Source organism: Lichenostomus cassidix, chromosome 22 (genome assembly GCF_008360975.1).
Source record: "Lichenostomus cassidix isolate B80296 chromosome 22, HeHo_3.0, whole genome shotgun sequence".
Taxonomy (NCBI): Eukaryota; Metazoa; Chordata; class Aves; order Passeriformes; family Meliphagidae; genus Lichenostomus; species Lichenostomus cassidix.
In genome coordinates, this window is record NC_139502.1 from 1,007,964 (window position 1) to 1,023,059 (window position 15,096).

Genomic DNA, 15,096 nt, shown 5'->3' on the forward strand with positions numbered 1-15,096 from the left:
GCCAGGGGATGGAGCAGAGAGCAGGGGACAGAGCCAGGGGGGACAGAGGGACAGGGGGACACCGGGAAGGGCTGTGGGGTCAGAGCTCCTTCCCTGCTGCCCAGGGACAGCACAGATTCCCTGGGAACGGGAGTTATTGGGAATGAAAAGGACAAGTGACAATCGGGAGAGTGTGGAGGCAGAGGATGAAGAGATGGCCATGGATAGGGGAGGGACAGAAGGATGGACACTGCTGGAGAAAGGACAGAAGGATGGACACTGCTGGGGGATGGACAGAAGGATGGACACTGCTGGGGAAGGACAGAAGGATGGACACTGCTGGGGGAAGGACAGAAGGATGGACACTGCTGGGGGAAGGATGAAGGGATAGCCATGGAGGGGAAAGGACAGAAGGATGGACACTGCTGGAGAAAGGACAGAAGGATGGACACTGCTGAGGGAAGGACAGAAGGATGGACACTGCTGGAGCCCTCAGCCCAGGACTGAGCTCTGCAGGAAGCACACACCGAGAACCCTGAGGGGGAAGAGCCAAATGTTTGCCCTGCAGGAGCAGCAGGAGCACAGCTGACCGGCTGAGAGATCCAAGGAATTTGCACTCCCCGCTCATGCTCGGTGGGTCTCCCTGCCCCGGGGAAGGTTTCCTGGCTGCGTTCCCTCCCGGGATGCTCGGGATGGGGCAGCTGCAGCCTGGCTGCTCCAGGAGCTGCAGGGCTGAAGGAGCTCCTGCCAGCTCCCTGGGAAATGGGGTTTTGCTGTGGGTTAAACCACTGCTTTGCCAGCACGGCTTTTGTTCCACCAGAGAAGGGCTGAGTGCTCAAAAGAGAACTGAAATCACACTGCTTCTTGGACAAACCTCTCCCATTTTGGTGAAAACCCAGCCAGTCATGGGATGATCCCACAGAACCCAAACACACCTGAGCAGGTAATGCTGCTGGGATTGAACCTCCTGTCTGCCTGTCCCTGGGGTAGAATATTCCTGACAATTAATCCTGGAAAAGGGATTTTTCCCATGTGAGGGGCTGAGAAAACACAGTTTTATGAAGTTTTATCATATTGAATATCTGTATATGTGTTACAGAAAACTTCCTGGAGTGAAATCCAGGCCTGTTCCAAACCCATGGAATGAAAATTATTGATTTCCAACCACCCAGCAGTCAAACCTCCCCATCAGCTTCTCCTGGTGCCTCACAGGCCAGGAGCTGCTCTGTCCCTGTGCACATCTGCTCCAAGCACAGCTTCCCACGACAGTTTTTCCTGAGATTTTTTCACATATCTGCTTTTAAAAAGTTCCAACCCAGAGATAAAACTTCCCAGTCTGAAGACACAAAATTGGGTTTTGGGCTTCTGGCTGAGCAAAGGCTGTTTGCTGTGCCTAAAGACCCCCTGAGGAGAAGAATTCTGGGCATTTAAAAACTCTTTCTTTTTTTTTTAACATTTGATAGTTCAGAGGATCTTGATCAACTCCAGGAAGCTGGGAAAGCTTTGACTCAGCATCCAGGGGTCTCAAGAACCAGGCAGGTTTTCCCTCACTCAGTGCCAGGCACGGGAGGCAGGAAATATTCATCACTTCCCATCTTTTTTTTGTCACCCCTTTTTGTTCTGTGTTTCTGCATTTATGTGAATTGTGCAGTAAGGGATGTTTATATTTGTATTTACATGACTGTTATTAGAGAAAGAGCTGCCAGTTTGACACTGCATTTACTGGGGGAGCAATCTCACACTTTCTAATGCAGACTTGGCTTTTTTTTTTTTTTCCCCATTTTCTTTTCATCCTGGCTGAGGATGTGTCCTACTTTCTTGTTTAGAAGATGATATGCTTGCATTATGCATTCTAAATATAGGTTTTTAGTTTTTTTTGCCAAGCAGGTTGACGTGGTCGTCAAAAGAAATGAATTCAGAGTTCCTCTCCTGCCCCGGGGGAGCTGTGCTGGGAGAATTGCATTCCAAGGTAGGGCTGAAACATGGAACTGCTGATGTGCACCAGGAAAACTCACTGCACCTCGTGCTTTTTACCTGATTTTGTTGTTTTTTGGGGCTGGCAGGGGCTGTGGAGGAGGGGAAGGAACAGAGGGTGTTCCCTGCTTGGAAAAACTCACATGGAGCAAGTGATGTCAACTCAAAATCACCTTCCAAATGCCTCACTCATCACAGCCTCGGTGCACAGAGCTCAGGGAGGGACTGGGGGATCCTTCAGCCCAGCTGTGCCCATCCTGCTCCCCCAGATGTGGGAATTTCCCCTCCTCCTCCACCAGCCCTGACTGTACCAAACCCTCACCTCTGAGCCTCCCCAGCCGGGTTTGAACAAAATCCCTCATTATTTCCACCCCTGACACAAAGGGGAGAGCAGGGAGTCACTGCACAGGGTGCTTTGGGAGCAGAGCTGAAGGTGAATCTCAACATCCTGAGCTCCAGTCCTGCCTTTGGAATTAAATTCTTTTAGTTTTAGTTGGAAAAAGAGACAACAAAGCACCCAAATAGCACAGAATGGAGGATTTGCTCCAAGGAGCTCCAAACCATCCCTTCTGGAGGAAGAGCACTGCAGAACCTCCTGCCCCAGGGAGGAAGAGCTGTGTGGACAATCTCTGCCCCCAAAATCCAGGCATTTTCCAGCTCCATCACCCCAAACACTGGCAAACATCATGGGCAGAGTTAAAGGTAACACCTAAAGGGAATTAACAACAATCAAATGGAAAATTCCCATTTCATTTCAGGAGATTGGCTACTTTTCATCCAAATCTTAGTTTTTGGGGTTGTTTCTGTTTAAAATTCCAGAGCCAGGTCCCTCAGCACCGTTGGACTCACTGGATTTACAGCAGGGCCAGGGATGCAAACACCCCTTTTTCATCTCCCCTGCAATTTCTCCTCCATCAGGTGCAGCTCTGCTCCCAGACAGGACGTGGGGATTGTCCCAGCCCTGTCCTTGTGACATTTCATTAAGCTGCTCTTTTAAACCTTATCATTAGAGGGACTGCAGCCTTGGTGGAAGAACTTAATTGCATCCTATTTTCCCTGACTGAAGATGCATTGGAGAAGTCAGTTTGCATTTTGATTTTTCTTTAGTTTTTCAAGGTCTTTGTGCTGCGCAGAATTTTAAATTCCTCCATCTGCTCTGCTCCCTCCTCACCTGGGGCTGGCAGAACCCCTGCTATCAGAACTGTCAATATTCCTGCTCTTTCCCAGCTCCTCAGTCAGACTCCAACAGGAATGGAGCCGCTGGAGCTTACCTGGGAAAGGCCTTTGCACAGGTGGAAAAAAAGGATAAAAAGGCCATAGCAACAAAAACGAATAAAACAGAGAATGTTTCACTTTGCTGCGAGCAAAATCTGTTGTCCTTTCCTTTAAAATATCCTAAACAAGATGGAAAACTCCCAACAGTTCTTTACAGCCACCAGTGGAAAAAATTCCAGCTTAAATCTCACAGAATCAGCTTAAATCTCCCAGAATAAAGAAAACTCCCAGCTGCTGGTGGCAGGACAGGCTGAGCTGGTGGGCACCAAACCTCTCTGGGCACCAAACCCCCTGTCCTGCCCTGGAGGAGCCCCTGCTGCCCTCCTTTGATGGTGCTGTGATTTAAACCTCTCTGCAGCAGAGACTGCAGGTTCGGGAGAGCTGCTGCTCCAGAAGGTGAACTGCAGCCCCAGGCTATGGTGGGATTAGCAAAGCAAAGGGCAGGGCGAGTTGTTTTGTGCAGAAATGCTGCTGGCAGTCCCGGGCAGAGCCCAGAGTGGAACTCAGCAGGATGATCAATCCTGGGCTCTGGGCTTTGTCCTGCTCCTGGCACAGCACAGGGAGCAGAGCTCACCCTGTGGGCACAGAGAATCAGCAGTTCCTCACTCCCCTGGGCCTCTCTCCTGTCCCTGCCAACTCCTCTCTGTGCATATTGAAAGGACAAACTGTGCTAAAACAAGCTGGAATTACACCTTAACTCATCCAACCATGAACTAACACAAAGAACCCCAAAATATTCCAGTGCCAAGGGGTCTGAGTGGATTCAGAGCTGCATTCCCTCTGTGCAGCACAAAAATCCATCAGAGAGGAGCAGATGAGCAGCCCTGGGGAAGGTTTTTGCCCAGAAATGCAGATTTCCTGTGTCCATGGGCTGGCTGGGTGTGCAGACTGGGGGATTCCTCTGGATGGTCTGGAAAGGGAGAGCAGGGAGGCTGTGAGGGCTCTGGGCTCTGCTCTTCTCTCCAGCACTGCAGGAGGGTGAGCTGGTGCTCAGCTGAGTCAATTCTGCTAGAAATAAAATCCTCAGGCTGTCTGGAAAGAACAGAAACACAATGTTCCTGTGCCTTTCCACTCCTCTCTCATCCATCCAGCTCCAAGTGTGTGAGGAATTTCCACCCCCAGCCTGCAGGACTCAGCTCCAAACGCTCCTCAGAGCAGCTCGGTGGGGTTTGATGTTTACCTTGGGCACTCTTTCAACTTTATGCATTTTTAATGAATCCTTTATGATCTGCAGCGAGGAATAAGCCAAGGAGCAGAATTCCTGCTGCTGTGCTTCCAGCCAGGACTGTGAGCAGAGAGCAGGGAGATCACATTCCCTTTTTTTTACCTGAACAGCCTCCAGCTTGACCCTTCCAAGAGGTAACAGCCAACTGGAAAACTGCTCTATAAAAGTTTTATTTATCACACCAAAGCTTTCTCTGTTTCACCTCAGCCAGTGAGTTTTTCCTCTTCACTTCACTGGTTGAGGTTCAGTGGAGATTTCCTGGCTTTAAGTCATGGAAAAACCACTGGTGAGAGGCTGTGGTGAGGTTACTCCTAGCACAGCAATAAATAACAATATTTATTGGAAAGCAAAGGGAACGCAGCCCCTGAGGGAATTCTGTGTGTGCAGGACTGATAATCAGGCTCAGGCTGCTCAGAAGAATTACTTGTGCAATCTCACTTGAGTGGCTTTCTAAGGAAAATTAAAAGAGAAAAACTGTAAATACATGGAGAGCAGAGAGAGTGTGAAATCAGGCTGCTGCTGCTGTTTTTCTCTCTCCCTCCACATCCATCCTGGGGGTTTTTTCTCCTCTCTGGGATTCAGAGTTCACAAACTGGAATTGCCCAAGTGATCAGAGAAGAACTCACTGAGCTCCTCCTGCCAGGATTTGCCCCACGTCCTTCAAAAGGTGGAATCTGCTCGGTGCCAATTCTGATTTGAGGAAATGCCACCGAGCAGGAGAGGAGCTTCCCAGGCATGGAATTCCAATAATTCCATGGGATGGACTCTCAGATTGGTTATATTGGCTTGGGTAAACTCAGGGGCTGAGGCTCTGCTCTCTGCTTTGTGTGTGTATTTGGATTTCAGGGCACAATTTGCACCAGTGGCCAATAAGGGGTGAACAATAGTTCACAGGCAGAAAGATAAGAGGATTAATAGAGCAAAAAATAACAGCATTCTCTGTTATCTAAAGGTCAAGGAGAGCTATAAATTGCATTCACTTGGGGAAAAGGACAAGCACTTTAAAATAAAAAGGCAAATCCTTATAATGCAGAGCAAAGCCAGATTTGGCAAGGCTAATTTTCATAATAATGCAAGGTTCATAATTATGTCAGATTATTATGGTCTATTATAGTGCAATTGTAAAATAACTCAGATTTTCCATGTTCAATGAAGCTGGGGCAAGCATTAGTTCCCATTCCTTGGCTGCACTTATGAACAAAACCCACCAGGCTGGAGTGTCAGCTGGGATTTCCTGGGCAGCTGGAACAGGCAGGATGGATTTCCCTCACAGCCTGGATCTGATGGAGGACGTGGATTTCATCTCCACTTCCCCAGAAAAAGCCTGGATTTCCACAGTGTCTGAACACTTCAAAAATAACCCATTAGGTGTTTCCCTTCAAAAACCACTGAAAATCCCCCAAATAAATTCAGGTGGAACCACAAGAGATTGACCAGACATTCCTGTTCTGGGATAAACACAAGCCTGCAGAAAACCTTCATTCCTGACTGTTTTCTGTGCTCTGGATTGGTTATTCCGTATTTTCCTGCCCAGCCCGTGGGTTTGGCTGCTCCAGGAGCTGCAGCAGCACCTCAGCACCAGGAATGACCCCAAGAGCAGCAGGACAGAGCCCAGAGGCTCCTGAGCACCTCCAGCAGCTCTCTGGACCTCCAGCATGGGGTGAATCCTTCCTTCCCTGCTGTTACAGCTGGGAAAAGCTCCCTGGCTGCAAAAATGGGAATAATGAATTCCCCTGCACCCTCCTGACAGAGCCACTGTCAGTCCCTGCTCATTTTTCTGTGGGAAAAGTGAGACTGGAAGGAATTCTGCTGTTGGAAACAATCCTGAATGTCCCTGGAAGTGGATTGCCACACAAATAATTCCTGAGCATCTCTCACTCCCCTTTTTCTGTTCTCATGGAGCAGCAAGGCCCAGGTGGGGTTTTTGGGATTTCCCACCTCCCTGTGCCAAAGGTCCCAGCAGGTCTGGGCAGTGGGGCTCAGGGGGGATGAGCTGAGTGCTGAATTTCCCTGGAAGGAGCAGCTGCTGGGATTTGTCACCCCAGAGCAGGGCTGATCCATCACAGCCCTGCCTGCCCCTGGCCTGCTCCCTCCCTGCTGGGCTCCTGCCAGCCCCAATAATTCCCTCCTCCTGGCAGGAGATCTCCTCCCTCGCAGCCTTAATCAGATTATTATTCTCTCATTGTTCACTCCTTGGCCCACACTGCTGAATATAATTCATCCAGAGGTGAGAGAGGCACATCTAGGACAGAAATCTGCAGCTTCTGAGTCCAGCTGATGCTTTAACATTCGGGAAAGAGAATAAAAAATTTTTAAAGCTACATTTTCTTCTCCTCTTCTAAAATTTTATCTTTGGCTTTTCAACAATTGCTTATTGTGCCAACTGTTTTTGCATCAATCAGTGCATGATTCCTGCATTAAATAAATCCCCCCTGCAAACCAGGAGCAGATGCTGCAGCTGATGCCATGGAGAAAACAGGAGGCAATTCCTGATAAATCACAAACGGAGCTGCTTTGGTCAGCTGCAAACACCCAGTGAAAAATCTCAGCCTGTGTAAACAACCCTCTGCAGGTCTTTCTAGAATCCTTCCTTTTCTCAGGAAAACATCCAGGGGTTTGCCTGAGAGCTGAGGATGAACCAACTCAGGATATTTCCATGGTGGATGATCTGGGCACTGCAAATATCAGTTCACCCCTGAGGGGCTCAACAAGCACCTCCAGTTTGTGCTGCAGGAGTTAACCTGGCCCTGGTCTGAGGCTGCTGACCCAAACCTCTGCCACTTCCCAGACTGAGCCCTCAGAGCAGACTTCTTGCCAGTGGCTATTTAGTTTCTGTCACAGCCAGAGCACTCGTGCTCTCACCAGGGGCAGAGCTGAGCTGGCCATGCCAGGACAGCTTCAGGCCACCTCGAGGCCACCTCAGCAGAGAGGAACTGTCCCCTTTCCCCCAGAGCAGCAGTTTGCTAAAGCAGCTGTTTTTTCAGCAGAAAACCCTGTGGGAATTACAGTTTCCCTCCCAAAACCCACAGCCATTCTCTCAGATTAAGGCACAATTTCCCCACATGGAATATTCCCAGGGCTCTCCGTGTCCCCACAGCGTGGGAGAGATGCTCCAAATGCCATCCCTGCCATCCATCAGTGACATCAACGAGCACTTCAGAGCATCTGCTGCTCCTCGTGGGGACTCAGAGCAAGGAGGGCATCCTCCAGACCCCTCACTCCAACAGATGGAGCAGAAAATGGCCCTGGGCTTCCCCCGTGCAGCCAGCAGCTTTGAAGTGTCAGCAGACAGAGCGAGGCTGCAGCCAAAGCCAATGCAGTCAAAGCTGCAGGGGATCTGGAAAAACCTTTCCAGCCACTGCTCTGCTTCCTGATCCCATCCTTTGAAAATGAACCCCGCAGGGAAGGGCAGTCAGAGGTTCTGAGGAGCAGCAGCAGCAGTGACACCCTGCTGGCAGCCACAAAGGCTGTGCCACCACCTCGGCACTGTGTGACAAGCGCCGGGAGGGTTTCACTCACAATTCCCTCTGTGGGGCTTTTTCCTGCAGCTCATAAAGCAGCTCTTTGGAAGGCTGGCAGTGAAATCTTCCTTTCCCAGGACTGACTGGGAACTCAGCTGAAGTTGTGCCTTCACTGGGGGAAGATCAGCTCCTCTTGTCCCCACAGTGGAGCCCTCGGGTGGCTTTGTCACCAGGGGAAATGTCACCCTGCGCCTCTGGAGAGTGACAGTCAAGCTTTGGTACCAGTGAAAGCAGGAAGAGCAGAGGCTGAGGTTCAGTTCTCTGAGCATCTGACATGAATGGAAGGGAAGGTGGCATTCCAGAGCAGTCAGATCCATGGATTCTGCTTTGTTTCCATGCTCAAAGCTTCCCTCTCCATGAGCTCCTGATCCCACTGCACAAACTGCTCCAGCAAAGGCTCCAAACCCCAGAGCTGCTCAGCTCCCTCCCTCAGCATGGGAATAACCAAAGCTCCTCCTGCTCTGACAATACAAACCCAAAGGACAGTCATCCTTCTGAATTCCCTTGCAGGACACCTGTGGAGCAGCAGCCATGGAAGAGCAGCAGAGCCTCTTCTCAGAGGGAAATCCTTCACATCCTCAGCACCACCCTGTGCCTGACCCAGACTGTGCTGGGAGGAATGAAAGGTGCTGCTGCTGCTTCTTCCAGCTCTGTTTGCTGACAGAAGGTGGGAAACACCTTTCCTGCCTCAGCAGCTCCCACCTCACCTGCAGGGAAACCCCTGGGGAGGAAAAGCTGTGGTTCCATGAGGAATGACAGAGCCAGAGGGTGGCTGGAGCTGTGCTGGAGCCTGGGAGCTGTGCAGAGCTGGAGGAAATGCCAGTCCTGCTTTGGTGGAGGAGCTAATAGCTCTGACAAGAAGCATGAGTTCCATCGCAGAGCCCAGAACAAGCCAGTAATTCAGCGGCCAGGACTGTCATAGTCACAGAACGCGTTTGTGAGGAGCTGCACTGGGCCAAGGGCTGCATAAATCCAATAAAGTCCCCGCTAAATGCATTAGTGCTGCCCGGCTATGATCTTGATAGATCGTGCTAGTTGCCCTCGGGCAATTAGCGCTGGGCCAATTGCTCAGATTCAATCGCAACAAAGCGCTGGCATTGCTAATTGGTTTCCTCTAATGAGAGAACGGATTTCTGCGGAGGATATGGGCAGTGAGAGCTGGAAACACCATCTACAATGCAGTGACAAAAGTAAACTGCCTTTCAACAAGGCCCTGGGGGTCATTGCTGAGCTGCACGGTGGGTGATGAGGGCAGGACTGAGCTGTCCCTGCCAGCCCAGAGCTCTTCTCCTGCCCTCTGCACTGCAGCAAGCCCTTCCCAGGCTTTCCAGCCGCAGGAAATAACGAGCTGGGATGGACACAGATGTCTAGGACAGAACTGGGTGTGTGGAAGACTCACACAGAGCCACACTGAGGTGGAGAAGCTGCTGGAGGTTGTGATTCCATCCCCAGCACTGCCCATGGGCTGGGACAGAGCCAGCCCAGAAAAACTTCATCTCCACCACAAAAACAGGCAAGAAGGAAAATAATCCCCTTGCCTCTGTGCAGGCATCACTTGGCTTTGCCTTCCCATGCTGTTTCTCTGCTCAGGGTGTGGAGCAGCCCAGCCCAGGGGTGTCCAGAGCAGGGACAGCTCCTGTCCCCTCGGCCCTGTCACCAAGAGCCTGAGCTGGGCTGTGGAGCTGCAGCCAGAGCTTACCCAGTGTGCACACCCCCTGCTTCTGCTCAGCACAAATAACTGAATTATGCACCCGATTAGATCAGAAAATAGAAAACTCTTTGGCTGAGCGGCGCTCCTGCTCAGCACCTGAACCCGCTCTCGGCGCTCACCTCACTCCAGCTGCAATCCAGCAATTAGTTCCAGCAAAACTCTATTTGCTTATAGAACTAATTAGAGATCAAGAAAGTGGCTCACTTTTGATAATTACATGGTTGTGTCCCATCTATCAGCCACTGTTAAATTGTTGTTATATTAATGTAAAGCTCATAATCACGGCTGTTGGAAATTGAATAAATGTTCCTGCCAATTCTCTAATGCAATTAATTTACATAAAAGCCTCTGGAACTAAAATTGAAATGATATACATCTTTCCAAGGGTTTCATTTAAAACAAAGCTAAATAATAGAGAAATTATAGATCTTCTTTCTTTTCTCTCCACATTCTTGTGTTTACTAAAGTTAATGGCCAAATAATCACTGGGATGTGCCTAAACCAGAGCTACTCGGAATTGTTGCACCAAGAGCTCATTTCCGTGTCCAGTGATTCATTATCCACGACATGAATATTTCAAAGAGCCTCTTCCCAACCCGGGGAGATTCCGGGGGATGGAGCAGGAGGCCAGGGAAGCTCCGTTTTTCATTCCATCGCCATGGAAATCACGCTCAGCTGTTTGTTTGACATTTGCATTTCGAGCTCTGACGCTGCTGATCCTCACCAACCTGCCCAGCCCTTGCTGCTGCAGACAGAGCTCTGTCTGCTCACTGCAAACACACTCCGAGCAGATTTACAGCACTGCCACTCGGCTGTGAGTCACAGAGGGCAGAGATGGCACAGGAATAGCTGTGCCACAGATTCCTGGGATTAGGGAAAGGGGATTTGATCACAGCTGTGCCAACCACACCAAATCCCTCCCTGTCACCTCCCCTGGCCTGTCTGCCCTCCCTGGTCACAGCAGAGCCCATCCAACACCCACTGCTGCTGCACAACCTCCCGGGTGGTGTTTATGGGGAGATCATCCCTCAGCACTGCTTTGCTCTGCCTGCATTTACAGAGGATTTTTGGTGTGTTTGTTGATGTTTTTCAGTGCTCAGGGCATTCCCACACCTGCAGTGCCAACAGCTTCTCCCCCCATGAGAGGATGGGGAAAATCTCTTCAATCAGGAGCAGAGGACCTGGATCAACCTCAGTGCCAAGCCTGGCCAGACACTGTCCCCGAGGTGGTGCTGCCTTGTGCCACCTTCTCCCCACCCCAGCTGCCCTGGACTCCTTCCCTTCCCTTCCCCAAAGCCATCACCAGCCACTCCCAGCTTTTCAGGCTCCAGGTGACATTTATGTCTCTTTTTTCATGGCCAGGCACAGTTGTTCAAGGAGAGCAGTTGACTCAAGAGATAGAGGGCAAACAGATCTGAGTTTAACTTCCCTGAATTTCCCTGTATTTATTACCTTGCCATTCAACATGGGAACGGTCAGCAGGTGATTTATGGGGTCGTGCTCATCCACAGAAGTTTGTGCTAATGCCATAAAAAGCTCGGAGGGCCAGCAGCTCTAATAAAATGGGAATTAGCAGTATAAGGAGGGGAGGGAGGAAGGAGAGAGTCATTAAATCAATACCACCAAGGTCTGGCCGAGGTGTGCTCAGTCAATAATGCCATAAAGTTGGATTGGGGCTGGAGAGTTCTCACCTTGGCACAGGTGGGGCATCCCCAGGAGTGGGGAAGTTGAGGATTGCTCAGGGAGATCAGATATTTGGGAGAGGAGCACTGCAAGGCTCCAGCAGGAATTCATCTCCCCAAAAGCAATGCCAGCATCTGGCTGGGCACCAAAGTGGGAAAGGGAAGATGCATTTTCAGGACTCTGATGGCAGTCCCTGCAAGCAGAGTTACAGATTCTCCAGTTCTGTGTTAAACACAGGAAATAATGGGAGCTCTGGGGGAGGATTTCAGGCTCCTTGTGGCAAATCAGCTCCCAGCCCTCCCCTCCCAGTCCTGCCAGAGCTCTGGGTTCTGGAATGGGATCTGGGATGGCAGCAAAGCCCAGGATCACCCAGCTGATGAACTGCAGGGACTTCCCAAGAACACGAACCAAATCCACCATCACATCCCTTTCTCTGGATCCCTGTCCCTTCATCTGGGTGGGAATTATCATTTTACCTGGTGAGAACTCAAAACCAGCTCGGTTCTGTTGGAAATGGAAGGAGTTCTGCAGGTACAAATTCTGAGCTAATCTGAATCATTTGGGGCTGAACAAATCAAATGAGAAAAAATTGCCAAACCAGTAACTTCAACCTCCTTGATTTTCTGGATCTGTATTTCAGAATTTGGCCTTAAAGCACTGATGAGAATTTAATACACACCAATAAGCAAAATAATCTCAAATTTCAATTCTATTTCAGCTACCAAGGTGCTAAAAGCAAAATTAGCCATTTTAAGCAGATATTATTGCTATTGTTTCCCTGCAAACAGCAAACCATGGAGGGAGAGAGAGCTTGCCATGTTTTATTTTTATATACCCCAGCAAGGCAGAGCACAGCTAATAAACGGAGGGTGTCCTACACGAGCTCCAATATTGTATAAATCATGAATAATACATCAGGCAGAAATGAGAAACTGCAATAGAATCAAACCTATATGGAAATAAATAAAACATAACAGCAGAAGTGCAATCATGTCGGCTGTGCTGATAAAAATGTGTTTGTGTTTGTGCGAGAGGAGGGAGGGAACTTCTCCAGTCAATGATTGGAAGAGCATTAATAATAATAGTAATAATAATAATAATAATAGTAATAATAATAATAAAAACAACATGGCAAGGCAAGAAAAAGGGTAATTAGCAAATGAGCTCAGGGAGGTGTTTGGAGGCAGAAGTGACAGGAGATGGAAAAGGTGTGGGGAGGGGAATTTGGGGAGTGCAGGGCTGGGCAGGGCTGGGTGTGGATCCTGGGGAGGGATGGCAATGCACACCTGCAGCACCTCTGGTTCCACACCTGGAATATCTCTCTCCAGAAAATCAGAGTGGGCTGGGAATGGGTGTGACCCCAGCTGTGATCTCAGCCCCAGGGGTTAAATCCCAGCTTTCCCTGCCCCAGAGGGCTCTCGGGGCAGCCAGGGGCTCTCTGCCCTCCTCCCTCACCTCTGCAGGGCAGAACTGAGAGGAGAGCTGAACAGGGAAGGAGGTTGTTCCATGCTTTGCCATCCACTGGGATCTGCTCTGTCCTACCTCCAGGACCTTCTCCATTCCCCTTTCCAGGATCTCAGCTCCACCCAGAAGCACCTCAGGGGGTTTGGATCTCCAGCCCAGCCCAGCTCTGCTCCCATCCCTCGGGATCCCAAGGAAACGCTCAAGGACAAAACCTCCATCCCTCCCCGTAATGATCCCTGTGCTCCCAAGGAAATCTCTTCCCCCTCAGATTACCAGGAACATTTAATGCAAATTGGATGCATCCCTCTTTTCTTTAAGACTCAAAATAATCTATGCATATCTTTCTATTACTTCCCAGAGCCATTAGGCGGGATGAGTTCATATTTTTATTCCCTTTGCACACCGGCTGCGTCTCTCCTCTTTGGGGTGGCAGCTTTTAGTATTGGAGTCAGCAAAACCTGAGGAATCCCATTACCTGCTCCCTCTGTTCCAACCACACCTGATTTATGAGACAAAATCAAGGCTTGGATTGCTCGGAGTGGTTTTCATTTTCAAACGAAAATTCCCAAATAACTGATCCACATTGCTGTGATTATCAAACCCGCGACAATTAACGGATGGAGCCCATTCCCCAAATCTGCTGCTCTGTTCCCTTTAAAGTTTCGGCTCATCAAAGAGGAGATTTGGCTCCTCACACAGCAGTTAAGGGATGGTTTGATAACACCCTTGAAGAAGCACAGAAATGTGATAACAGCTGAAAAAGACACCAGGAGCAGGAAGAACTGAATAGTGGAGTTAGATAAAATCAGATCAAAAATACAACTTGCCTCCTTTTCTGTTGGTTTTTATTGTTTGGGGTTTTTTTAAAGTAGAGATATTTAGTACTTGGCACATTGTTCTTGTACTAGCTGGGAAATCTGAGCCCAGGTTCTTTCTACAGGATAAATATCCACGGAATATTCTGGGCTGGAAGGAGCCACAAGGATTGAGTCCAACTCTTCAACAAATGGCCCATATTATACTGATATATTACATATATATAGTAATAATACAGATATATTTCAGGAATTTTCAGTCCTGTCGATTTTTAGTTACTTCTGGCTTTAAAAATCCTGGAATTCTGCTCTTGTTTCTCCCCCCACAGCAAAAATAACCCAGGAGGGAGGATTGCAAAGCATGGGGAGTTTTGCTCTGCTCATGGCCAGGGTGATGATCAATTAAAAAAACGAAACTCTGATTTTTTCCCTCCCCTGAACAGCTCTGGGGCATGGAGAGGAGCAGAATTGCAGAGTCCCAGCCCCAGGTGCTGCTGCAGGATTTCCCAGGCAGGAGAAGCTCTCCCAGCCCGGGCAGCCCCTGCTGCTCTCTGTTTAATGATTTAGTGTGAGTTGTGACTTCTCACATTTAATGAAGTGAAACCCTCCTGGCCCACTGCGCCGTTCCCAGGGCTGGGAAGCTGGTAATTTACAGCATTTGTGACCTTATTACAATGTTCTTTTTGCCTGACTGCTCTGCAGGCCTAACAGGAGCTGTTAGCAGGGCCTCCACGGAGCAGTGGCCATTATTTATAATTGGATGTAAAAGAGCTTTATCTGGACAAAAATGTATCTTAAAAATGTAATTTTATGCTAACTTGGAAAAAGCAGAGAAAAACAAGCTCCTCTTTAAGGCCAATATTAATCCCAATGATGCTGCTGAACTTTGCTCCTCATGGGGTAAACTGAATGGGAGCTGAGCTGCTTCTCCAGCCAGGAAACCACAGAGACCCTCCAGGGACTCAGGGTTTGTTCCTCACCAGGAATTTGCAACCTCAGATGCAACTTGCAACTCCCTGAAACTGCAATCCGTGCCTCGGTGCAGCCAGCTGCAAGTGACAATTAATTAAAATCTGCTGGAACCTCGTTAAAAATATCTTTATTGTGCCAAGTCCTTTACAGCCTAAAGGCAGGATGGATTTAACTCTCCTGGGGTTGTTCTTCCCTGGGGTTTTCTCCAGGATTCTTCATTCCAAACACCCAGTGACACTGGGGGGTTCTGAACCTCACAGTTCTGGGAGCCCAAAATGTTCTTGGAAAGCCCAGAAAGTTCTGGAAACCAAACAGTTTTCAGTCAAATAAATTTCAAACCTGAAATATTTTAATGTTTCAATATTTCAGTGGTTCAGCTACAACTTTCCTGGATGATTTTTAGCTTCATGGACATCTTGAGAGGCAGAAAATCAAAATTCAAAATGTTTTTGCTCTAGGGCACTGCCAACAAGTGGT